Source organism: Marmota monax, unplaced genomic scaffold (genome assembly GCF_021218885.2).
Source record: "Marmota monax isolate L192 unplaced genomic scaffold, Marmota_monax_Labrador192_F-V1.1 WCK01_AAM20220418_F8-fsc00353, whole genome shotgun sequence".
Taxonomy (NCBI): Eukaryota; Metazoa; Chordata; class Mammalia; order Rodentia; family Sciuridae; genus Marmota; species Marmota monax.
The window spans coordinates 757,643-782,417 of NW_026692700.1; the positions used below are offsets into that span (position 1 = coordinate 757,643).

The following is a 24,775-nucleotide window of genomic DNA, read 5'->3' on the forward strand; positions in this document are numbered from 1 at the left end:
TACTTAGCTGGCCCAAAGGAGCCTAAGTGTACAGGGAAGAAATAGCACGTTTTAAAGTTCATGACATAGACGTCAGCTCTGGTGGCCAGGGTCACTGGAGGGTCCTTCAATGTTCCGACTCTTTCCTGTTTGCCCTGGTTGTGAGGCGTGGGGCTCTCTCTGCAGCACCACATTTTGGATTTGGAGGTAACTCCATCAGGTGGTCTGGGGTGCGGGAGATATGAAGTTGCCACGGGGCGGCCTGCGGGGAGCTGGCGCTCGCGGACTGGGCCTTGAATGGAGTGGTGATCTGCAGCCCTCGGCCTCGAGGGTGGGGATTGACTGAAGCATCTTGCAAAGGCTCTTAGCTGGAGAGGCTCCTCCTCTGGGCAGAGAGAATGACACCCTCAAACCCAGTGGTCCCATGGCATCAGGATCTGCAGGGCCAGAGAGCCTCCCTACCCAGGGAGCAGGACACACACGAGCTTCCTCTGAGGGGTCCTGGGTCTCTGCTCTCAGGGCGGGAGGCAGAGCAGGGAAGTCCCTGCATTCTCAGAGCACAGGGAGACATGGCCCCTCTCCCCTGCAGCCCCAGACTCCTTCCAGGTGGCCCCCCGGGCTCCCCCAGGTTCAGGAGGGTGAAAGACAACTGTCCTTGCAGGCTGGACATGGAAGCTGGGACACCTGTGACGGCTAATTCCAACAGAGCCGAACCTGGGTTCCACATACCTGAGTCTCCATCCCAGGGAGAGGCGTGGCCTTCACCACAACCAGCCTCGTCCACTGGGAGCCCCCAGAGCAGCCGCTGGAGCCCGGTACCCACCCCATCCCCTGGGCCCAAACTTTCATTGGTGGCTGATATTTTGGGGTGCTCTGAATTACGAATCTTCCAACAGTCATAGTAGAGGCAATAGGTCGTCCACAAAAACAAAGGCGTCCAGGAGCCCCGAGGACTTCAGGGTGCCTCAGAGGACAGGACCTCTTCAGATGAGCGGAGGGAAGGGCTGAGGCAGAGCAGAGGAAACCCCACAATGTCCACCCTTCCCTGAGTCCGGAGGTGTTGGGATCCCTCACACAACATTTATCACCCGGAATATGGACCATCTTGGGTCTCCCCACAACAGTGACAGCAGCCAGAGGCCGGGGGAAGGGTCACCAGTCCCTCGAGTTCTCAACACACAGAAGGTGCTCAATAAATACTGGTGGAAGACAGGAATTAAAATAATGGCCTCCAGTGCAGAACATCTGCACTGACACCTACACTCAGCCTGCACACACGCACCCCCGTCCCTGTCCCCAGAAGGTTCCATGCTGCGCGGGGTAACTCCGGCTACTCCTGCTCTGTAGTGAGAGCAGCAGGGTGCCGAGGGCCTAGGAGAGATCCTTTCGCTTTCTCTCCTCCACTCAATTTTGCCACCAGAGACCTCCGACGATTGTATTCTGATTCCACCAACGCAAGACCACATCTGGGGGGAGAATCTCTTGCTTCCTTTGTGTTAGGAAAGTAAGAGGCCAACAGACCGCATTTTGGAATCTGGCCTTTCTTTGGGGAGTTGGGATAAAGACGATGCCTCCTGAAGGCTTCCTTTGTCTTTATGGGGTTTCCTATCTGCCCGCCATCCACCCCCTGAAAGGAGGCCCTGAACAATATGCTTGGCTGGACGCCGGGGGGCCGAGAAGGGTCTTGTCTCTTTTTACAGTGCCGCTATTATGACACCCCAGATCGCAGTTTTCAAAGTCACTTAAAGGTACTTCTGCATTTGAATTTCTTCCTTGCAAGGTCGGAGGGCAGGTCTCATGACCGCCACTTAGTAGGTGAGGCTTGGGAGGCCAAAGGGGCTTGCTCAAGGTCACATGGGGTCAGCAGGAGTTTCCCAAGCCGCTTATCTGATGCCCACACCAAGCCACTCTTTCTTCAGTGACGCTGCTGCTGGGAGGGGGGTGGTGGTGACAGACAGGTGGGAGAGCTGCCCTGGGTGGAGGACCACAGTGCACTGGTGAGCCAGACCGAGGAGGTCAAGACACTGCCAGGGCTGTCAAGGACTCCTGCTGACCCCATGTGATCTGGGCCTCAGCTGTGGTCACTGGTTGGGAAATGACGCAGGTCTGAGAAAGGCCTCTCAGTCAGCACGGGCCCACCACAACCCGGGAAGCAATGGCAGCCTCACACGGTCACCTGTCCAACCTCCAGAGCTGGCGACCCTCAGGCTGAAGGCTACCAAATCCCAGCCACAGCCCCCTGGCTGCCTTCTAGGCTCAGAAGAGCCAGGCCGGGGGAGCCCTGTTCCTCCTCCTCTCCGAGTCACTGAAGTTTCTTATTTCTCCACACTTGGACCCCTCCGCAGAACCTAGGCAGGGAGGGCAGCTTATCATCTGAGACTGGACAAGCTGTCCCCTCTCGGGCACCAGGAGCCGTGCCCTACTGCAGCAGACACTGGGTGCGGAGTGGGAGAGACAGGGCTTCAGCACCGTGGACAGCGACCCACAGGGGGTAGCTGCCACCAGCGGCCTCCGAGTCCTGAGGTGATGCTGAGGCCCAGGCTCGTCCCTGCTGGTGGCTGGCAGCAAGCAGCACTCACTTGTCACCTGAAAACAGCAGCCCGTGCTCAGGAAGGCTGGGGCCAGTCGATCTGCCTTCTCTGAGTCGGAAACACGATTGCTTGTCACTTGTTCTAATTCATCTCCCTGCCAACCACCCATTGCAAGACTTCCTAAAGTTTTGCACAAGAGGAAGAGCCTCTGCCCTGGAGGAGGTGGGAGACTGTCATGGAAGTGGCCAGTCACACAGCCTGCGGTGCCCCCAGGATGGCCATGCACTTGCACTTTACCCTAGCCCTGTCCTCAGCCACTCAGCCCAGGCTAGAGCAGTGACCCCCGTCGCACCTGTTCAGACTTGGGGATCTTCTGGAGGCCACCGCTTTGTCTGACACCAGTGGCTGGGGCCCAAGAGCCCAGCGTGCAGAGGACTTCTGCCGCGTGTGTCCTCACTAAATCCATCAGGCTGGAAACGCATTTGGAGGCAATCCCGCCTGCCCACGCGGATTTTCCAGATCCTGGCAATTGGGGCAGGTTAAGGATGAGACACAGATGCCAGGTCCAATTTCTTAAATCAGGACTCATTTGGGGGGAGGGAGGGACGTTAATGCACAGGCTGGAGAGGTGTGGGGGAGGGACGCCTGCCACCTGGCCCCTCTGTGCAGTCCAGAGGAAGCCGAGTCCCTTGCAGCCAGCGGCTTCCCGCTCAGGAGAGGGGCAGGGGGCTCCCATGGGCAGTCCCGGATGAGCAGTGCCTAGCCCCGCACCCCAGACTGCAGCGTCTGAGTGTGAGTGCAGCCACACCGTGGGAAGTGACCTTAGGGTCGGAACACACTGGTTGTGTTTTGTTCTGGATGCTTTTCCCGACTTTTCAGCCACACTGGCCACTTCCCACTGGGTCTCTGGCCTGCTCCCAGCCCCAGGCCACCACAGTGCTCTCTCCATCCTTCTGCTGCTGCTTGGGTGCAGCTGGGGGCTCTGGCGACTCCCCTTCCTGCACCCTTGCAGGTGGCAGTGTTTGGGGAAGGCCAGTGTGCGAGAGGCGACCCTGCTTTCCGACAGCCCGGGGTGCGTGTGTGTCGCACACATTGGGTGTGACCCTGCAGGGCAGAGGGGAAGGGCGGCTGTTTGTAAATAATAATTAATGAGATTTAAATAATAGATGAGCCCGTGTCATCCACAGCAGCCCATCAGTACTGACACCCAGCCCCATTCCCCCAGCTTGGAGGGAGAAGGGGCTAGAAAAGGAGAATCAGGGAGAATTAGAGAGACTTCCATTGCGTTTAATATCAATTCATTTCACAGACTGCTGACGCAGCAGATTTCACAGCTCAGGATTTATGGGACTCCCTCGCGCGCAGACTCAAAAAGAAAATATGGAATAACTTTTTAGAAAATGACCTGCCATCAGCAAAAGATTACAATAAAATTTTAATACCCCTCCCCTCAAAAGCTACACACACACACACACACACACACACACGGCAGACACAACAGTCTGGTCTGGTGTCCTGCTTGGTTTGGGGACTCATCACACAATTCTCATCACCTACTGACTTTCATCACTTTACAGACAGACGTTATATCAGACAGATATGTAGAAGTGACCAGCACTGTGGGGACAACAGGAAAGGGCTCGCACCCAGGAGGGGGTCCAGTCCCCTGACTGACTGAGTCAGGCTGACAGCCTGTGCCCTCCCCAGGACAGACGGGGCTCCCAGGAGAGCCCGGGCCAAGCTGCGTGTCTCCCACAGCCACTGCTCTGAGCGCTCCTCCCCGTGCTCACCCCCCCCCCCGCCCAGTAGCCTGGTTCTTTCCTCCTGGCTTGACCAGGGCCTTGCTCTGTGTTGGTTCATCTTCTGAAAGTGTCCACCAAGGCGGCTCCTGCCCCACCGGGAGCAAGGCCTCTCTGCTCCCCTGAAGGCTGGAGTCCCAGGACAGCTCCTGGGCCGTCCTGGTAGCATCCCTGAGACCCTGCCTGGTCGCTCCAGCTGTCCCTGGGCCCTTGAGACAGGCTGGGCTCTGGCTCCCGTGTAGGACGGACACTGGAACCCTGGTGGAGCTGCCCTCTGACACCAGGCCAGCTGCAGAACAGGGCACAACAGTTGTGTGTCACTCACAAGAAACACCACCAGCCCCCCTGGCCCACTCAGACAGCCTCGGACAGCGCTTCAAGGAGCTTAGCAGAAGAAGGGGGCCTGACCCAGAGGCCCAGGGACCTCCCACCCATCCTCCTAGGACTCCCTGGACAGTGCAGTAGAAAAGCCCATTTGTCCTACTCTGTCCCAAGGACCCAATGGAAAAGCTACAATAAGCGCCAGACTTCAAACGCAGCGTGTGGACGGAGAACGCCTGCATTAGCCTCCCATTCTGGAGGCTGCTCCAGTGGACAGCCGGCCATCCGGCAGGTACAAATGCACTTGGGTCAGGTCACGGTCATCGCACACCACAACGTGTCAGAGCGGGACGTAGGCAGGAGCCAGCACACACCAGGAGAGCCTGGGACACTGGACTCATCTTCTCCCTAGAAAGGTCCCGGGCCAGCTTCCTGGTGGTGCACCACTGAGCAGCACCCTGCTCCTAGTGCGGGGCCCACTGACTCCCGCGATGGACAGAGATGGGTGGGGCCAGCCTCTGCTTCCAGCTGCTCCCGCCCAGACCTTGTGTCACTGCTTCATGACAGGTGAGGGCACATCTTCCTGACACAGGGGGCAGGAGGTGGGCCCGGGGCTGAATACCTGACAGGGTGACCTCGGAGGGGTGTCAGAGGACGCTGTGCGCCAGCCTGGGGGAGTGCAGTGCCCCCAGCCTGCGTGTTGTTTGGCACAGAGGGCCTGTGGGCACACAGAAGGCCCTGTGGGCACCAAGCCGCCAGGCTGCCCTTCCCAGAACAGGGCGCGTCAACAGAGCAGCACCACGTTGCTGTCCTGGGACCCATGTCAGGAGACACCAGCTCAGAGCCAGTGATGGGCAGTGTCCCCAGGGAGGCCCGGCCACTCCTCCTGCTGCCCAGCCCCTGAGGATGATGGTGGGGCAGGAGACCTGAGTGGTTTTCCCCAAAGGAAGCGGAACAGGGCAGAAGTCTGTGGGGTGGGCATCGCTGGGACACAACACCTTTGTGACATTGACCTTGATGGCCTGGAAAGACAGAGTAAGCAGCCTGTCCCAGGCGGAATCCATCTGGGGGCCCGCATCTGCCGGCTGCCAGGCTTGGCGGGAGGCAGGGTCTGTAACTAGAGAGGCCCTTCTGGTTCAGCTGTGGCCATGCTCACAGCTGGGCACAGGCCGTCAGGTGCCCAGGGCAAGGGAGCGGCCCTGGGCACCTGACGGCCTGGGGATGAACTAAGAAGTCAGAGGCCAGCGCGGTGCCCAGGAGGCCCGCTGAACAGACACTGGAGAGCACGGTGAAGGGGGAGGGCCGTCCCCAAAGGCAACCTGCAGGCTGGTGCCCTGTCACCCAGGCTTGGCCCCCACAGTGTCAGGTCCTGTGGACCTTCTAATCCTCTGGACCTCACAATGCGACTGTAATCAGAGACAGGGTTGTTAAAGAGATGACCAAGTTAAAATGAGGCCATCGGGGTGGCCTGCATCCCCTGAGTGACGCCACAAGTAGAGATCAGGACCCAGACCCCCACAGAGGGATGGCCATGCGCCTACACAGGGGAGGACAGAGGCCCCCCCACTCTCTCCAGCCTCTCTGGTCAGCCGGAGACCACTCACAGCCTTTTATTTATGAGGCTTGGGAAGGACCAGCCCTGCCCACACCTTGGTCTTGAACCTCCAGCCTCCCCAGCTGAGACAAGACCACAGGCGCCATGGCTCAACCCAGGACCCAGCAGAGCTGGGGAGGGCGGAAAAGACAAACGCAGTCCAAAGAGACGAGACATACTCCCGCTACGCCACCGCCTGATCGCTAGTAAACACAACTTCTATTTCTTAAGAAAATGAGATAGATATGCGCACCTTGGGGGGAAATCCAGGGGGAAGAGGGAGCAGGTGGGAAGGATAAGTTCTGAATGTGGAGGACAGGATGACCCGCCAACCCAGCGGGTCAGGGAAGTGGAGGTTGGACAGCATGCACTACTAGGGAAGGGTTTCGGGGGACTATCTTGCTGTCACAATGATGACTGCATTTGTGATTGACCCCCTGGGTGTCTAGTCTCCAGGTCACTGTTTCTAGGCCCAGGGGAAACACCAAGAGGCAGAGAGAGCCACCAAGAAGCCCCCGAGGGGCCTGATGCCCAGGCGTCCCCAAGGCTCAGCCGTGATCAGCCAAAGGCCGTCTGCAGGCCAGGTTCACGGAGCGTCTGCATGTGTGAGGAGGGAGGGCAGAGGTACAGGCCGCACTGGACAACAGGCTTCCTGGTCAGCCCCGTGTCCTGCACTTCCAGATGGATTAATACAAGTGCCATCCACACATGGCCACTCTGCTCTCAATAGCAAAGGTAGAGAAGCCCAGTGTCCATCAGAACGTGGTCTGTGAGTCCATACACTGGGCCACCATTCCGCCTTAGAAAGGGAGATCCTGGCACATGTCACGGCACAGGAGACTCCTGAGGATGCTGTGCACAATGAGATCAGCCAGACTCCAAGGACAAGCACTGAGAGGCCCCACTTCTAGTGGTCTCTAGAGCAGTCAGACTCAGAGGCAGAAAGCAGAGGGTGGCCGTTGCTGGGAGGTGGGGAGAGATGGGAGTCAGTTGAATGGGTCAGAGCTGCAATTTTGCAGATTCTGGGGGTGGACGGTTCATGCCACTGCACTAGAAATGGTCAGGAAGACAACTCTTTTAGGTGTAGTGGACCACGGTGAAAAACAGACCATACATAGGTGCATACACCTGTGGTTCCGCCATGGGAGACGGCCGTGCCTCCCACCTGACCAGCCTCTCAAAGAAAGACGCCTTGTCCCATCTTCTGGAGAGGAAACAGGCTGAGAGGTTGAGCAAGCTGCCGGGTTCATTTGCCGCAGGAGACAGAGCCAGGGTTCAAGACAGGTGCTCCTGGTGCCGAAGACCAGTGCTGAGAGAACCCGGGGCTAGTGGATGGGGGGGCAGGGTCTGTCCGCACCCTTGAGCTGGCCCTGGCTCCTGGAGTCCTCGTGTGGGAGTGGGGGGGCGGAGGCTGGTGGCACTGGGGCAACGTGCAGAGCAACGAGACCCCGAACAAAACGTAAAACGCACCTGAGCACGCCCTCGCTTGGGCATGTGGGCGGGCTCTGCGCTTAGATGGAGCTGGCAGTCGCACAACGCCACCCTTGGACTAAAGCCACTGAATCCTCACCTGATGTTTACATCCAGGTTATGCAAATCTCCACACAATGAGTTATTTTTAAAAAATGCCTGCACCTGAACTGAGCATAAGGGTACCAGAACCGGGGGTGGGGGGGCTGGGGACCTCACGGACGCTCGCCTGTGGGGAGTTCTCCCGAGGCCTCTGCTCCCCTCTTCTGGCTGCATGGGGGGAAGGTGGTGGCCTTCTGCTGGCTTGTCAGCGCAGATGCGCTGGGTGCTGATGACCTCACCTGATGAATGGCAAACCACCTGGCGCCCCATCGTTGTGCCAACCTGCAGGCCTGGGCTTTGGGGTTTCCTTTCAACCTGGCTTCATTCAGTGCCTCTAAGCATTTCCTCTTCTGAGGTGTGTCTGCCTGTCTCATTAAATGGTGAGTCACACGTGCTGGGCCACTGACCTGCCCAACCTCATCAACATCTATTTCCCTTTATCTTTTAGAAAGAAGTGACGGTTTATTCCCTCGCAAGGGCTGGCTGGTAGCAGCAGATCACCTGATAAATAAAAGTGATTAATAAGGAATTAAATTAACATCACCTTCAGCTGACGGCGGGGACGAGCTGACAGCGCCCAAATGCTAGGTGCGTCCGCATATGTGCATGTGCCCATGTGTGTGTGTGTGTGCGTGCGCATGTGTATGTGTTTGTGCCCGCATGTGTGCACGTGTGTGGGCAGTGCTCTGTGAACAGGTGTGTGTGCGTGCTTGTGTACCTGAGGGTATACAGGTGTGTGCTGCCTGTGTGTGTGAACACAAGCATCCCTGTGCTCATGTGTGTACACACGTGCACGTGTGCCTACGTGGATGACTTAGGTACACATGTGTGTCTGCCTGTGTGCAGGCTCATGTTTGCACGTGTGCACACTCCCCCTGTGTACCCAGGAAAGCCCTCCATGAAGGGAGAGGAGGGATATGAGGACAGATACACCCCTCGGTGCCACTGTGGAGAGTGGGGATTTTACTCACTGTGGTGGGCTTTCAACGCCTGGGGGAGCCCATTTTTCAAAGAAGCTCCTTGGAGCACATGTTTGGATACTGCTTTATTATGTGAGTAATCATTTCCTAATTCCTATTTGGAAAATTAATCTTATGGCTTCTCAAAATGTGGCAAAGAGTTTTGGAAAGAGGGTCGGTGGCTAATGCCTCTCTAAGGACTTGAAGACAGACCTGCGGGATTAGTTAAGTGAATTGCTTCTATGCCATGAAACAACCTTCAATCACAACTGGAGGGATGTCAACTTAGAAATGTGTCCCCGAGAACCCTGGTCGGCAGCGGCGGTGAGAACAGGTGCACAGCCCTGGGCACCCACGGCCCGCCCCGCCGAGCGCTCTGCCTGCCCCTGGGGCAGAAACTGCCTGGAGTGGCCCACCGAGGGGCGAGCCCATGTTCCAGGTGTGGACTGGGGGACCTGGGCTTCCTTTGCTTTCCTGTCCACATCTCCTAGGAGAAACGTCTGTTGTTGTGTGATGATAATCTGTCACTGAAAAGAAGATACGAATCCTGCCCAAGGTCTCCAGACCCCTAACGCCAGGGATGAGAACGACGGATTATCAGGAGAGAAGGAGGAAGACAGGCCCAGCGGCCCTGTTCCTGGTCTGACTCTGGAGTCGTCCCCAGGTGCTGGTGGCACTTGGGAGACAGCAGGAGGTTCTTCCCTGAACTGGGGCAGCGTCTCTGGGCAGGACTGGGCTCAGGCCTGCAGCTGGATCTGGGAGAATCCACCCCTCTCCTGCTGTGCATTCTCCGAATGCACTGTGATTCGCTCTGTGGACTGTCCAGACCCCCAGTGCTTAGGGGACAGGGGAGGTCCCAGTGATGGGTCAGGGCTGGCCAGCACAGGCAGAGTTGGTTGGCTGTCTTTCATCTGTCACTAACCCCTCCCTGACTGTGGCCCTCAGTGGCTGGGTGGACAAAGCAGGAACTGTGGAGGGCCCTTGGCAGGGTGTGTGGGAAGGCCCAGAGGGCCCCAGCAGAGCCCCGCCACAGCCACTGAGCCAAGGGGCAGAGGGATCCATTTGGTCCTGTCTTTGATTCGTTTTGTTCCCTTTTCCCTGTCACTTCCACTCCACAAGATAGAAACAGGCAAGAAACCCTAAAACTGTCCTCAAAACCACAGAAAGCCCACAGCAATGTGGAGTTGTGCCGATGGCCTTGCCCTTGGTTTCAGAAAGACGTGCTCTGCCTCTGCTGCCTGGCCCACAGCTCAGGCCCACCCGTCGGCTGCCCCGCACAGAGCACTTGAAGTGGGCCCTGCAGCCCCTCCAGCTGGCCCGGGGCTGAGCGCAGGGAGGACCGCGGAGAGGCCTGCCAGCACTTTCTCTCTTCCCCGCTCGCCGTGTGTCCGGAGAAGGCCTGGGCGGGCTGCAAGTCTCTGAGGTAAACAAGCTCCTGAAAGCGCAGGGAGTCTCCACGGGCCGTTTTTCAGATTTTAATTCCACTGAGTAAAACTAAAAAGACCTTTCTGTTTGCTCAGCTCCAAGTCCCTCTGCCCTGGCAACAGCCTCCCACCAAGGGGAGCAGGAAAGCCCGCAGGGAGGGGCGGCCCTGCTCACTGGCCAGGGTCCTGCCCCCGCAGAGGCTGTGCAGGCCGCAGCCGCAGGCCACCCAGGCTCTGTCACTGGCCACCTGCTAGGGCTCAGCGAGGGCTCTGTTTCTTGGAAGCACCAACATCCACAGTCTGACCTTCTCTCCCGGGAGGACTCTAACAGGCCGGCCCCGCTCTGCAGAGGGCTCTCTCAGACACAGGCCTGCGGGGAGGGCGGCTGCTGGCCTTACCCCAGGCTCTGTTCCTGCGGGCACTGTGGGCAGTGTCTGTTCACCATGCTGCCAACTCAGTCACTCAAGCCACACCGTCCGTCCCTGCCACAGGCAGGAGAGGACCAGAGAGGGCTCTTGCTCAGGACCACCCCAGGGCTGCCACCTGCACTGTCCGCCAGACTGAAGGACACATGGAGAAATGGTGCAGGCGGACGGGAAGGCACGAGGAAGCGGAGCTGCCCCTTCCTGTCACGCTCACAGGGCCAGATGCGGGTAGGCCACCGGAGCCCGCCTCTACCCTCCTGCCCCCAGGCACCTCCTCCACCCTCAGCTCTGTGGAACCTGGGGCAGCTCTGCCTCCATCGACCCCCCACACCCGCCCTACGAGGATGGAAGGCCAGGGAGAAGGGAACCCTCGTCCATCTGGGGCCTCGTCAGCCATGACTCTTGGACAGCCTGGGAGAGAGCTTGGCCCGGGGCCCTCCAAGGGAGTTTTCTTTATATTTATTAACCCACTTTCTCTCTTGGCATCGAGAGCAAGGAGGGACATCAGCCAGGGCTATTAATAGACTAAGGCCATCCCTGGGGGGAGGAGGAGCTCAGACCTACGCACCGGCGCCAAGTGTGATAAAGGTCCCCAGGCGGTGTGAGGAAGGGTGACGGCCACCTTGGGATGGAGCAAGCACCGCAGCTGAGCTGCAGCCCACCTGCCTGTCTGAGCAAAGCCTTCCACCCCCTGTGCCCGAGGTGGGCCCCGTGGGGAGGGGAGCCTGCGGTCACGCGCATTATTCCACTCCAGGTCAGACCTGGTGGGAGCCACCAAGGAGGCGGGGGAGGGATTGGCACAATGACATGGAATATAAATGAGTCCTGTAAACAGAGAGTTTAATAAAAAGGCAGTGAGGGAATTTATGGGCAACCCAAGGATAATTAAAATTATTTATCTACTTACCTCCCTTGCTGGCTGATCAGTCTATTAATTATCTATTATACACTTGCTGATTTGCATTTTAGTAAGGGAATTGGGTAAGGGCAGGTGAAAAAACACAGAGGGGGCCCAGGAACCAAGCAGTGGGGACCGCTGTGGACCCTCTTCTCCGCAGACTGTGGCTCCCCGAGCTGACGCCCATCGGCACATCACCCCCAACCTGGGGCTCACTCGGGCCTCTGAGAACCAGCCGGGGCCCAGCAGAAAGCTCTGCACAAAGGGGCACGCACCTGTTTGCAGAAGGGGCTGCTCCTGGGACAGGTTCCCACCGAAGGGCCTGCAGACCAGCTCGCTGGGAGGCCGGCAGGGTTTCCTCCGTGGTTCTGACTTCACGCTGCATTTTAAAAAGAAAGCAAGAGGAAAAATCTCAATCTCTGAGTGTCCAGAATGCATCAGACACACGCTGTCCTGCGCTACTTGATTAAAAATATCACAGGACCGAGCGTCATGGGAACAGTGTCTTTTGAACACCTCCAACGAGAAATTGTCAGGCGGCGAGAAGCTTCAATAGCTTCAATGAGGCGCCTCTGTTTACACCGCCCGGCGCGATGAATAAATAAATAAAGTTGCTTAACATCCTTGAGGTCCCAGATTCTGATTACTGGGTTCTGGGCCCCTTGGAGCTGGCCGCACCCCTTTCCGGGCCTGTCTGCCCAGCCCCAGCCTCTCCCCTTCCCCTCGCCCTTTTCCTGACTATGGCTAACCGCAGCCTGGCCAGAGCAGACCCTGCGGTCCACAGAGCCTGTGGTCGCCATCTCCAGGTTCCCACCACCCTCCTTGTCTGCACCTTCCCAGGGTGCCCTTCCTTCTTCTCCCACCAGGACAGCCCCAGTGTCTGTCCACACCCCGTTGCAGAGGTCCTACTGCCCACCTGGGTCCCGGAGATGGGCAGTCCTGTGAGCACAGGGAGGAGGGCAGACAGCTCAGGTGCTGAGGACCTTGCCCTCTAGCCTTCCCCAGGGCCTCTGCCCAGACCCAGGTGTTCTGAGGAGGGCACATGCTCTGCCACTCCAGGGCGACCCTGACCAGCCAGCTCCAGGCTGCCCCAGCCATGCCATCAAAAGCTAATGAGAGCCAAAGGCCCATTTTCCACAAAGGATGCAGAAATGTGGGTCCTGATTCCAGGGGTTCCCCAGGCCCATCTGCTGGTATCCTAGGATCTTAGGGCATTTGATGGTGGGTTTCTTCACTTGGCCAGGGCATCGTCCCCAGTGATCCAGCCCAACAGGGAACTAGGTTCTGCTGTGATGGTGTTGGGTGACTGGCATTAAGAATTGGTTCAGTAGAGATGGGGCGAGGGCTTTGCCCAAGCTAAAGGCCATGAGAGCAAAACAAACTTCCCGAGCAAAGAACCTGCCTCCGGTTCACAGCATCAACTCCTGCCGAGGACCCAACCTGCCCACCCAGCCTGCGTGGGAACCCCTTCTGTAGGCTGTCTGTCTACCCACCTATGTAGCCATGTGCCTATGAATCTGAGTGTGTGTCTGTCTGTCTAGCTATCCATCTGTCAGTCTACCTAACGTTCTCCTTTAGGTTCTGATAGTTGACCCTCCTGAGCCTCTTGGGTGTTTCCCAGAGTGGACTCCTAGAGCTGGCCATCAATAGACCACCTCTCCCTCTCCCTCCACCCAGCACCTACACCTTGCTGGGGCCGGGGAGCACAACCCCAGCCGTGGCACCGTGGGCCAGGAGGATGGGGACAGCAGGGCCCCTTGCCCAGCTTGGGGACAAGAACTGCACTGTCACCAGTCTGGAAGCTCCTGGCTTCCTGTGAACTTGGCGGGGCTGTGTCCAGGACACCCCAGGCCTGGCTTCCCCTTCCCGTCAGCACCGGGCTCCCTGCCCTCTGCTGCAAGGTGGCCTCCAGCCTGGCTTCTCCGCCCACCGCCCGCCCCCTTCCTCCTATCACCTCCCCATTCTGATGATGTATCAATAACTGCAAAGGAAACCGCCACAGTCAGCAGTGCTGCCGCGACCAATCGCCTTCGGAATCGATTCCCAGGGTCACGGTGCAGCGAGCCGGGGTGCTTCTCCGCAGCTGCCGCGGCCTCGGGAATTGGGCACACCAGGCAAGCTCCGAGAGACAGAGGGGCCGGAAGGGAGGGTAGGGGAGCACAAGGAAAGGGCAGGGTTTTCAAGACAGCGCCGCGCGAGGGGATCCTCAGTGACGCAGAGGCCAGCCCCCGACTTGCCTTGCCAGGGCAGGCATGGGCCAGCTCTGAGAGCAGCGGGCTCTCGGCCAGAACTGCTGCCGGAGCAGGGGCAGAGACTGCCCCCTCCAGGTCAGGTCACAGGCCCGAGCAGGCCAATGTCCCCAGATGGGGCAGATGGCACAGCTGGCTTTCAGGTGGAAGGTGCCCTCCCAGGACAGGGACACAAGAGAGAAGCAGAGCACTGTCCACCCGCCTGTTCCATGCACACAAAGACTCAGGCACAGGACACCCTCAGGGTCCTCTGAGCACATAAAAATGCCCCAGGTTCCTCTGGATTTCACACACTTAAGATTTTATTGGCTCAATAAACTGTGTTGCTGCAGTCCCTGAGTCTTCCTGGGGACTCAGCGCATGTGACAGTGGGCTGGGTGCTCTGCTGCTCATGTCTCCTGCAGAGGACGGCAGGCGGCTCTGACTGGGCCCCCTCCACAGTGCCTCTCCATGACCCTCACGGTGATCCTGGGGGGAAACCAAGGTACAGCACCCGGAGAAGTGCCACCTGCCCGGCTCTGGCCAGCTGGTGACTCAGTTTCCCTCTGTCCTATGAACTCTTGAATGACCGTTGCCTTTGCCTCCAACAAGGAGGGCATGGTGTGGGTGGGTAGCAGGGCCAAGGCAGGCTGGCCTTGCCCCCAGGGCTTGCTTAACAGAGCCAGAGGTGGGACAGTGTGGCCTTAGACTTCCCGGGCACACAGCCTGTGCCGGAGCTCTAGCAAGTCCAGGACAGGGGCTCCACAAGCACGCCTTCTCTCCTTGGACACCACACCCTGGGCCTGTTGACCTAGAGTCCTCCCATCCTGGGACCTCCCCCTTGCAGACTCCCGGGTAGGGCAGTCTGGGCTCAGGCCAGTGCTAGTGTCTCTGTGGATGTGGGGGAGTCCCTGCACTCCCCAAGGGTCCAGGAATACCCTTGGGGCAGAGAGAGAGAGGGTGGGGGGGTGGAGCTTATCTTTCTTGCTGAGGCCAGGTGCCCAGGGAGGCCTGGTGCCCAGGGAGGCCCAAGTCTGCTGTCTGCCCCTGTTATCCGGAGCCTCTGCTTCCAACTACAAGTCCCCTAGGGGCTGGGGCTTTGGCTCCAACATCCCAGAAGGCTGCTTGTGGCAGCAGCATCTCCACCTGGGGAGGGGACCTTACCCCAACTTCAGGGCCACCAGGCCACCAAGCCCTCCTCACAGTTCAGGGACCACCCCCCAACCTCCAGGAGCTACTTTGCATCCTGATGCAAACCCAGTTGCCTTGGTGTCCGAGGGGACTGTGGCACGATCCCCACAGACACCACCCTGCAGACGCTCAAGTCCTGAGCATAAAATGGTGACATATTTGCACATGACCTACACACATCCTCCTGCACACGTTAAGTCCTCCCGGGTCACTCAGGACACCTGGCAGTGTGGGTGCTGTGCAGAGCTGCTATGCTGTGTTATTTAGGGAACGGTGCAAGATGAAACGTGCACCTGATCAACACAGAAGCAACTAGTGTTGCTGATATTGTCAGTCCATGGCTGGTTGAATCCACAGATATGGATGGTTCGCCTCTGGGAAGACCCACCTCCTCCCCTGGATTGCATTGGGAGTCCACAGTCCTGCCAAGAAAAGCCGGAGGGGCTCAGGTGGCCAGACTGCCTGGGAGAGGGCGGTCCTTGTCACGGGATCACGAAGGATTGTGCGGACCACAGGCAATGGGGCCAAAAGTTTGTGAATGGTTTAGTTCATCTTAATTTTTTTATGAACTAAAATGGTTTCAAGTTTGCCTTAAATCTTTCCTAGGTACAGGCTGATTTCCTGGTGGGGGAAGAAAGTGGAGGAAGAGTCCTGTCTTCTTGCAGATAAGCAAGAAAGAAGTGCAGGGAGCAGGCCATGCCAACTCTGGTAAGATGCCATGCCCAGCTGTCACGTGGGCAGTCACAAGTGTCAGCAAAGACAGAAGGACGCAGGGACAAAGACCAACAGCGGGTGGCCACACAGCAGGTCCCAGTGCCTTGGAGAATCCCAACCACCCCCTGCAGGTGCACACGGGCACAAGGAGACAGGTACCAAGACATCCTGGAGGCATTCTGCAAGGTCACCACACTGCCCACGACCAGACTGCTCTTCAACAGAGGAGTGGACAGAGAAGGGGACGGGTCTCCAGGACAGGCCTACACAGCAGCGGTCACAGGACCCCTCAGCACAGAGGAGCCCTCGGGTCACAGAGATGGACAAGGAGCAAGTCATAGAGAGCCCATGGGAGCGCACGTGAAAGACACCTGAGCGGGGTCTGTGAGCACGCGTACAGGAAGAGGACAGACACCAAACCGCCACTCAGAGCTGCGCCTGGCGTGGAGCAGGGATGGGGCCCTGTGTGCACAGAGGGACGGGGAGCTCATCTGTGTTGCTCTGTCTCTTCTTCAAGACTCAGGCAGGATGGGGAAATGTCCATCGCTGTTGGCCATGGTAGAGGGACAGACATTTTTGCCTCAATTATCGAAACCCCCCAGTGTTTTTGAGGGGAGCGTGTTTGGATGGCAAACCCCTGGAGCAAGGGGCCTGCCTGTCGCAGGAGCCCACGCAGCCACAAGAGTGGTGTTCTGAGCACTCGTGGTACAACAGTCTGGCAGGCCTGTGGCCTGATGGACACATGCATGATTACGCGAGTGATTCTGGAAGGAGCCAGGCAGCCCCACCCAAGAGGGAGCGGAAGCCATTGTATCCCCAGTCATGCCTCGAGATTCTAGGCCACTTGTGTCCCCAAGATCCCAGGCCCTCCCAACGTCCTTCTTGCTGGGACTCAGGCCTGGCCTTTTGACCCTCACTGAGAAGGACACTGGAAAGTGCTGGACGCTGGCCTGGCTTCTTCCTCTCCTCATCACGCCAACAGGGAACCACCGAGGCTGCCTCTTCCACCCCTCGCCCACAAGGTTGGGGCTGCAGGGTGGGGGCGCACCCCTGGCGGAGCCTGCAGGGCCCACTGCTCTGTCCCAGGAGAGCTGTGCTTTGCTCCTGCTGGTCCTTCCCGGCTGCTGCTCCGGCTTGAGCGGCCACGGCTGGGTGGACATGAAGCCAGCTCCTGCTATGATCTCACATGACCACGCTTCCAGTGTTACAAGCCCACAAAAGCCGTGTGATCAAATTCCAGGTCATCACTCAAGGAGAGGGACCCCTCTGTGGTCGACAGCAGCAGTTTCAAACCAATTAAAATAAGCCTGGCGTTCCTGCGGGCTGCCACCCGTGCCGCCACCCCAGAGGTCTCGGAGGGCCCGCACCTGCGATGAGCAAGATGCACGAGATGTTAATGGAGACGCTTAAATGGCATGCGGAGGGGATTCTGGTAAATAAGGCCAGTGGAAGAGGCTGGGGAGAGTCTCCTGAGCCAACCCGAGGGAACTTCAATAAAGCGAGATTGGATGGAAACAATTCGCACCACGAGGGGTGGGTCCATTGGCAGAGCTGGGAGGGGTCTTTGGGGGAGGAATGCTATTTCATTTCCTATTAGTTCCACTTTGCAAGTGTCTGTGCCCCCTGCCGCCTGCCTCCAAACCTGCCAGGGCCTGACAGCACCCACTGAGCAGGCTGGGAGGACCAGGGTATAATTTGCCAAGTAAAAATTGGAGGGAGCATCGGAGGCCAAACAGACCAGGTTTGGGTGGCTAGCCATGGTGGGACCGTGGGGGGACCCTGAACCCAGAAGGCAGGCAGAGCCCCGTGAGAGGGGGCTGGGCCGTGCATCACAGCTGTTGGGCAGCTGGTCTCGGAGCAGGGGTCCTGTCTAGGGAAGAGCAAATGTGACCAGGGAAACAGATGGCAGAGGTTCAAGAAAACACCACACCAGTGCCCAGGTCAGTGAGCAGACTGGGCCACAGCCCAGCTCAAACTCTGGGGCCACCCGAGCTGTGGCTACTGCCTTGGCTCCTAGCCGGGGACACGGCCCAGGCTGTCCACAGCTCAGAGGCCCTCCTGTCCTGAGAAAGGGAGGAGGCTACCGGCCCAAACAGCACCCGGGGCGGCTGGGCTTCCAGCGCTGAGCCAGGAAGTCAGGCCTTCTCTTGAGCCGCCCTGCCCCAGGCCCCTGGCCACCTACTCTTGTGCATCTAGCTTTACAACTAAAATGCTGTTTCAGCTAGAATCGCCAGATTTAGCAAATCAAGGCTGCAGACATCCAGTTCAAATTGAAAATCTTAGAGCAATGCCTTAGTAGCTTTAGTGCAAGTATGTGCCACACAACATTTGGGACATACTTACACTAACAATTATTCATTGTTAATCTGAAATTCGATTTTAGCAGGTACCCGGTATTTATTTATTTTTTGCAGCCCTGCTGACAGCTGTCTGCCCAGCCTAAAACACACACACACACGCACACCATGCACTCTCACACTTGCATGCATACACAGCCCTCAAAGAGAGGCGCTAACACTTCACGAGGACCAACCAGGAGCCTGGCTCTCCCTGTGCTCACTCACCCCCACCCTGTTTCCTCCGAGATGGGCCCATGATTCAGACAAAAAGACCAGCCCTAGATTGCCACTGGTCCAAGGCCACACAGTCAGCAGGTAGCCAGCTGCAACTGCAGCCCCAGGTTCCTGTCCCAAAGTCTGCAGCCTTTCCACCAAACCAGACCCAGTGCATGAAATTTTAGGAAGTCGCTATTGATTCAGCAGCCAGGTCAGTGCGGTTGGCTCAGCCCCACGTGAACTTTGGAGCAATGCTGCAGCTTTGCCCAGCAGAGGTCCTGCTGGCCGGGTGCTGGGTTCACCCCGCCAGGCCGCACATGGGCACACCTGGCTTCCACAGCTGCACCCCGGAGTGTCCCACTGGAAACAGAGTCCTGAGCACAGCATCGAAGCCGTGGCAGGATTTACAGAGGAGAGGGCTTGAAGACTGGGCAGGGCAGAATACTCGTCCCTCCCTGGGCTTTGAGACACCTCACAGATGCGCGTGATTGGCCAACCGGCTTCATCTGCTTCCCCTCTCTAATTACTGAGTTCTTTCCAGGTAACCAGTGGGTGGTTTAGGGACTTGATGGGGGGTTAGAAGCGCAATCTTCAAAACACCCGTAAAAGACTCACGATCCTTGGTGGGGACAAGGCGCATCAACCCCAGGTAGCGCGTCTCCCCAACTCCTGGGCCGTCCTCCCAGTGGGGAAGGATCTGAGACTGACTGACGAATCTCGCTCTCAACATCTCGCTCTTCCCTCGGTTCACGAGGATTTTCCTAGGAGTGTGAGTTCAGCTCAGCGCTTCGTCATTTCCAGAAATGTCTTGTTTTTTTTTTTTTTTACACCCCCTCCCTCCCTTTTAAAACAATTGTCACGCGGCTTGGGAAAAGCCTTCAGCACATTGTCAGCCGCCCGTCTCCCGAGCGGCTCGCCTGCTGTCTGTCGGCAGAGTGCATGGGTATTCCGGGCTCACAATCGGAACGCTGTCAGCCGGAGCCGGAGCCCTGGCTGTGGCTAATTCCTATCATGAGTGAAATAAAAGCATTCTGAGGCCTGAAGGTCTGGATACTCCGGGTGTTATTTGCTTAACCAGTGGCCAAGAAGAAACCAGCCCAGGAAAATTGAAAAACAAAAAAAAAAGAGAGAGAGGAAGAAAAGGAGGCCAGGGTGGATCATCAGAAATTCCGACCCAGAGGATGGCGCTGATCAAATGTTAAAATCCAGGACACGGAACTGCTGAGGGTGGAGGAACCTGCAAGCTCTACTAAGTAAAAACAGCACGCGTCCCCAGCGCTGCCCCAGCTCCTCATCCCGACGCCACGCCCTTCCGCACCCTCTCTGCCCGATGCTGTCATGACTCCCCTAACCGGGTCTTATTGGAAGACGGAGTCCCGGGAGCTGCACTTTGAAATCTGGCCATGGGAGGGGGGGAGGCGAGGGATGGGGCCGTATCTGGCTTTGGGCCCTGCCCGCGGTGGCCCCTGGAAGGGCAGGTTTGATCACAGTTGCCGCGGTGGAGGGGTGAGGAGGGAGAGGAGGAACACTGGGGAGGCCATACTGGTGGCTGAGATGAGGCGCGGTACAGGGAGGTCCCCATGGGCCACCTCAGTGGCCATGGCCCAGGACACCACCCAAGACACCACCAGGTTCCAGCTGAAGATCAGCTTCCTCTGCCGGTGGCTGATGTCCTGTCTTGCTGGACCATTTGAGTGGCTCCTGAGGCGTAGGGAACTCTCCAGAAGGCTATGGTGACCGTGCCTCCTGACCACGGCTCCTGTGACCCTGAGGAGTGGCTGGAACTCACTCCTGCAAGGTGTCCCTCTGAGAGCCACCATAGGGATCCCTGGGACGAGAAAGTCCCACTGCTGGGGCCAGGAGCCCCAGCCAGAGGCAGGAGCCCCCACCTAGCTGCTCAGCAGGACCCCCATTTTTCCTGCTCGAGGAACATGGATGTGTACGCAGTCCATTGTCCTGCCTCCAGGCAGGAGCCCTCCTTAACTGACCTCAACCTGCGAGAAGCAGTGATTTTTAGTGCTTCCCATCAGGAGCTCCTGTGCCCTCCCTCCCTTGGCAAAGCTTCTCCTCACCACCAGAAAAAAAGTTCTTCTTCTGATCTATCCAAAATCCTTCATGCTGAGCCAAGAGTCCATCCCCATGCTTGTCCTTGGTGGGCTTGGGGAACAACTGCTTGTCCACCCCTGCTGAGTAGCCAGGAGCACCCTGGACACAAAGCAGTGATTCTCAGTGAGTGTCCAGCTCGCCCCTGGAAGCCTCAGAGCAGAATTCCAATGTCTGCAGCCAAACAGTTTGGGGAGCCACCTTGGGTTCGGAGCTGCTGCTGGCTCTGGCCATTGCTAACAGGTAGGCTGCAAAGGGGTCTCCATCTTCAGAAGAGCCACCTACCCTGCAGGAAGGATGTGGCATGCTCTGCCAGGAGCAACTGGTGGCCCAGCTGGGGGAGCCGTCCACAGATGCAGAGGGTCCCAGGAGAGCAGACCCAAGGCAGCTGTGCCCGCAGCCAAGAGCCATGAAATACAGCTCCGGGATTTGATGGATGGCCTCTGTCTTGCAGATTTGAGTGGGCTGGGAACACAGGTCTGCTTAAAACAAAGGACATGGTGGAGCCAGGGTGCGTGGACACCATGGTCTTCTAAGCCAGGTGGCCTTGGACTTCCCACCTGTGTCTTCCCATGTGAGACGCCAACTCGTCAATGTCCAGGCAGAGCCCAGGACGCTCTCACGGACTGCAGCTCAGCAGCCAGGACCCCTGAGCCGGACGTCCCTCTCTGTCTCCTCTGGACGCCCAGCCCCCCCACTCCTGGCTCGGCTGGACTCAGAAGCACTTCCAAGCAGGACATAAAACATGAGGGTCCAGTTTTCCCATGGAGCGCGGGTGGGAGAGTCCTCATCAGAGCTGTGGTGTGTGGCTCTAACCCTTCCTGGTGCCCTAGGGGGGAGAGGGACAGGCAGAGGCAGTGGGGAGCCAGGAGGGAGAGGGGAAGAAGGCAGTTGCTGTGGGCCTGCCCAGCACTCCAGGTGGACAGCAGGCAACACGCTGGACAGAGGCTTCCCGGAGCCAGTCATGAAACAAGGCACAGGAAGTCGCCCAGGAAAACGTCAGAGCGCAGGGAGGGGGAGACGGCGGGGGGTTGAGCTACACTTTGAAGCAGCTCTGCAGAGCAGCCGGTGTGGAGCCGGGAGGGGGGGGGCGGGCTGTGGGCAGAGGAGAGGTCCAAGCCGCGAAGCAGGATGGCACCGGCCACGCACCCAGGTGAGCTTCCAACCACAGAACCTGGCACCCGGCAAGACCTTGGTAAAAGTCAGGTCTGGCTTCTCCCTTCCCCACTCAGAGCACAGCAGATGGCAGGCAGGGGATTGCAGAGCTGAGGACGTGGCTGGAGAAACCGCTTTGCTGGGAACCATGAGCTCTCAAACGGGTCCAAGGGCAACAGCAGCAAGCGGGACCCCTGGTTGAGAGAGAGAGACGGCCGTCTACCCAGCCACGCCGACAGGCATGGCTGGGCAGGGGCTGAGGACCCATGGCCTCTGCGCCTTGGAAACGCGAGCGTGTGCTGCAGGAAGAGGAGCAGGGTTGCCTCTGGGGCCCCAAGCGGGGGCGGTCTGTGATGCTCTTTGAGCTCGTTGGCAGGGTTGTACCTCCCAGGGTCCCTTGCCAGAAGGCCTCCCAGCTCTGGCACTAGCTCTGCCCAGCCCCGATGCACCGAGGAGCTGGCAGGCCTGGTGGCCTTGGGTCTGGCCCACTGGTCTGCACTTGTCACAGGTGTGAGTCTGAAGTGTGGAGCACAGGGCGTCATGCTGGAGGAGACTGGGGCCTGGGTGGAGGGGTCCCTCTCTGGTGGCCCTGCAAACCTCGTGGCCTCTGGCTGCCTCCCTGGGGAAGTCACACTGGTGACTGCTGTTCCACCTCACTGTCACGGGGACTAGAAGCGAGGCTGGTGAAAGGCAGTGGTTGTGTATCCGTGGATTTGCTATTGCTTCCCGTGATGCCAAGACTCTGGTCAGATGGGCATCTCAGTGTGGCCCCGGGGCTCTGGAGGCTCACCTCCAGGGCCACTTTAACTGTTGCTGCGGTGCAGGTGCAGGTCGGATGCCCCGATTCATCACAGTTCTCAGGGTGGTTTCCTGGGATGGCCACGTGAGAGCTGCTCACTGAGGGTTGTGGACTGAGTCCTGAGAGGCCACTTTCCCTGCCCAGTATGGTGGACGTGAAGGTAGCCTAGTGGCAGCTCAGGCCTGACAGATGCGGGCACTCACTCTGCAGCCCCACCTGCTGGCCACTGGATGTCCTCCCCACATCTCCTGCAGGGGACCTTGCTTTGGCCTTCTTCCTGTGTGTGGTGCCGCCAGGATTGCTGAGGAGCAGTCCTGCTCCAAGCACGAGGCCGCGAGCTGGCGAGAGAGGCGCGTTCTGCCCGAGGCCGGTGGTGCGCGGAGCAGTGCACCAGCGCGAGCCCGCAGCACGGGTTCATTACCATCATATGCAAGGGGGCGACCCGAGACCAGCTGTTTGGATGGACGGCTCGCCGCGGAGCTGGAGAGGCGGCTGAGGACTCAGGGTTTTGCTTTGCCAGGCAAATTGCAAATCTTCAGGTGCCCCTCTTAGGAGGGGCTGGATTGCTCAGGGCTTCTGTGCTGTTGGGGGGCAGGCTATGCGGAGGGGAGAGGGGAAGCCCTCACACTGGGTGCTGCTGTTGCTGGGAGCTGGCCAGAGCCATCCACCAGACTCCTGCTCTGCGGCCCCCGTGGGTCAGGCCTGGGGGTGCAACCCTCTCCCAGCCTCCCTGCAGGAGAGGGCCGGGGGAGAAGGGGGTCACCCACCATCCCACAGATGGCTTGGAGGGAACTAGCTTTGGGGTTCAGGTCACTGTCACCCAGGAGGGAGCCACAGTGCTTCCTCTGCTGCCAGAGCAATCCGCCACAGGCCGGTGGCGGCCCTGAAGCTGGCTGACATCTGGCACAGGATGGAGGGAGCAGCAGGAGCTCCCAGGGCGTGCATGTCCTGCTCCCGGAGACCCAGGACGCCCTGGGGGCTTAGTGAGGAGGACCCTCGGCAGCAGGGTCTCCCCACTGGCAGTGCCCCTCTGAGGGGAGGGCCCGGGGCCAGCCTCCCACATCCTTGGGGGCAGCCCCTCTGCTGGGGAGTCAGGCAGCGGATGCTGGCAGGCATCTCTGCCGATGATCTACAGGTGCCTGGCCTGCAGTCCCCAAGCCAGGCCGCCGTGAAGGCACCATCCCCAACCCCGAGTGCAGAGGAGGGAGGGAGCCCTTGGCATGGGCACGAGGGGAGGGGAGAGCAGGCAGTTTCCCGCCAGCTACCAGGCACCACCTGGCCATGCCAGCGACACCTGTAGGGACAGGTGTTTATCTGTCACCTCGAAGCTCGGCCTTGGCTTCCTCGGCCTCGGCCAGGAAACACTACCCACAGCCCAAGGCTCCTACCCGAGGACTCTGCCCATCCAAGGGGACCGTGTCTGGGGGCTGCAGGTGCTTAATCCATCCCGTGTTCAGCAACCCAGACATGACAGCGTCAAGGTCCATCAGGGATGATGAGGCCACCACTGTCCCTGTCCCCTTTCCTGCTATGTATCAGAGCCTGGTCAGGGAGGGGCAGGCAGAAGAAACAGCTGAACAAAAATGGCATCCACCAAGTCCCACCTCCCACGGGAGGACAGAGGGGCCGACTCATTCCAGAGGCTCCCCAGGTAGGTTGGCAGCCCGCACATGAAGCGCTGGGAGAGATTTGGGGCAACCGGGGCCACCTCTCCAAAGGAAAGACTGCACCTTGGGAGGGGCTCATCTGAGGAGGCTGGGAGGGGTCTGCTCATTCCCAAGTGTCAATTTTCTGTTACTCACATTTTCCCAACAAAAAGCCCCCTCGACCTCAATCCTCCTTGGGGAAAGGGCCTGAACGGGGCTCCGTATAGAGGCCACTCAAGAGCCACCTCTCCCCAGGATAAAACCACCTGTTCTCCTGCAAATCATAAAAATAAATAAAGAACAATAAAAAGCACACCAAAATTGTAAGTACTCTGCAGAGGCGCCTCCCTCGCCCAGCCCCGCGACGGCCTGCTCTGCCTCCTGGCTTTGAGCTCCAACCTCTGGATATTTATTGTCCGTCCCCCGCTAAATCACTCCTGGCGGCAGGGCTGCTCACACTCCATTACAGGGAGAGGCTGTGCAGTTCCGTTTAGCTTGCAGAAAAGGAGCCTCAGAGGAGAAACCGGCCTGGGAGCTGTCCGGTGCTGAACTCCAGCATGATGGACGATTATGGACCATCTGCACTTTCAGAGGGGGATAGATTTATGAGCGGGAGAGACAGCTAGAAGAGTGTCCATCGCCATAACTCACAGCCCTCTTCAAAGATATTCTAACCAGGCATCTTCCCCAACGACCGAGAGCCCGGGTTGAAAGGCAGCCAGAGGGGAATCAATTACATGTTTCTGAGGGGTTTTGTCCCCAGGGCATTGCGGTCAACAGTGCTGGGGGTGAGGAGATCAGGGTGCTGGGTAGGGTGGCGGGTGCAGGGACCCTCAGCCTGGCAGGGCAGACTTCCCGTCAGCATCTCCCAGTGCTGCACAG

The 24,775-nt window shown here is 58.6% G+C and overlaps 1 protein-coding gene across 4 annotated transcripts in view; it reads right to left on the reverse strand.

Annotated features, from left to right (window-relative positions):
• Positions 1–24,775, reverse strand: part of Rbfox3 (RNA binding fox-1 homolog 3) — a 370,105-nt gene that overhangs the window by 158,029 nt on the left and 187,301 nt on the right. For all 4 annotated transcript variants that reach the window (XM_058579985.1, XM_058579983.1, XM_058579984.1 and 1 more), the window contains exon 3: positions 11,778–11,881. The gene's annotated coding sequence lies outside the window, so the exon portion shown is untranslated. The remainder of the gene's footprint in view (positions 1–11,777; positions 11,882–24,775) is intronic.